Here is a 1512-nt window from a genome sequence, read left to right as displayed (position 1 = left end):
GTAAGTGCTCTTAATAGCTGAGCCATTTTTCCAGACTAGTCTATGTGTGCTACAGAATTTCTCCCCAAAACTGTTTGCTTTCAGTGTTTTCCAACTTACACATTGTTTCTTTAAAGGCTATAACTTTAAAAAGGAGCTAAGACAGATCCATGGGATGATTCAGTGGGAAGAAAAGGAAAAGGGAAATTGTGTAATTACAGTATAATCTCAAAAAACAAAGGAAATAATTTTAATGACCCTTTTGTAACTTTACCCGCGTTCAGAAAAAGTAACTGACATGATTTTTATGGGGACTGCTTTCATGTTATGCATTAAGAAAAAATGACATCCTGATGATTTTGAAAAATCCTAATGAGAAAAAGTGATTTTTCTCACTAAGTAGAAAACAATTTTGAGTTATGAGTATGTGTGCCCACATATTCCTATGTATACATGAGAACACATATGTGCATCTCTGCCTTTCTGTGTTTGTGTAGCTGCATGACATGCATATCCTCATCATTCTCTAACTTAAGTCTTGAGACAGAATCCCCCTTGAACCTGCCCCCCACCAATTCAATTAGCCTGCCTAGCCAGCAAGCTCCAGCCTTCCCCCACCCCCTCAGCAATGGTCTGAGTATTCACCTCTATGTATTTTTAAGAAAATTACCATTCCTGTGAATCATGAAATTATTATCCTACACTATAAGGCCTAAAGAGATCTGGTGCCCTCTTCTGGCCTCTTTGGAAGATACTAGGCACATATTTGGTACATACAAATACATTCAGGCAAAACACCCATACACAAAAAATATAATTTAATATTTTTAAACTATAAGAGTTTGCTTTTTATTTTTGTCTTTATTTATCTTGACTTAATTTTTGTTTGTGTTTCGAGACAAAGATTCAATCACTTTTCCCTTCATATAGAAACCTATGTCACATCATCCTCTACTGTATTTTCTCCTTTTGACAGCTGTGACACACGCAAATGTTCCATATGTTCATTTTACGTTAAGGCACATTTGGTATACAATACTTGTATATGTTTATTATATGTAAGATGATAATTAGACACAGGTGTACAGTATGTAGTCGTCAAATCAAGATTATTTTTCTGATGTTTTTCAGTTTATGTCACATCCTTGTCCCAGTGACCAATTTCCCTGGGAGAACTGACCCCAGCACTTAAGAGAGATGACCGCACCTCTCTTCAGAGGTGTAGGACAGCTAGCCACAATGCTACAGGCCAAGGAGAGCTGGTTATGCCTCTCTCCTTAAGGGCTGGTCCCAGTGGCCAGACCAATAGGCTCAGCTGCCACCAGACCCACATCCTGGCCTTGTACTGGCCCAACCTAGCTAGCAACTGCCACATCCATGGCCTGCCTGAATGTGTAAAGGGACTGGTACTGTGGAATGATAACCTCAGATTTTCCGTGATTTGGGGCATCAACAGGGTATCAGGAGTTTCACTGAGAGCCCAGTGATGATGGTTTTCCAGAAACCAGAGGCCTTCAACCAGACCAATTACTC

The sequence above is a fragment of the Mesocricetus auratus genome, unplaced genomic scaffold (assembly GCF_017639785.1).
Source record: "Mesocricetus auratus isolate SY011 unplaced genomic scaffold, BCM_Maur_2.0 Super-Scaffold_100003, whole genome shotgun sequence".
In the NCBI taxonomy this organism is placed as follows: Eukaryota; Metazoa; Chordata; class Mammalia; order Rodentia; family Cricetidae; genus Mesocricetus; species Mesocricetus auratus.
This window is presented reverse-complemented; position numbering follows the sequence as displayed.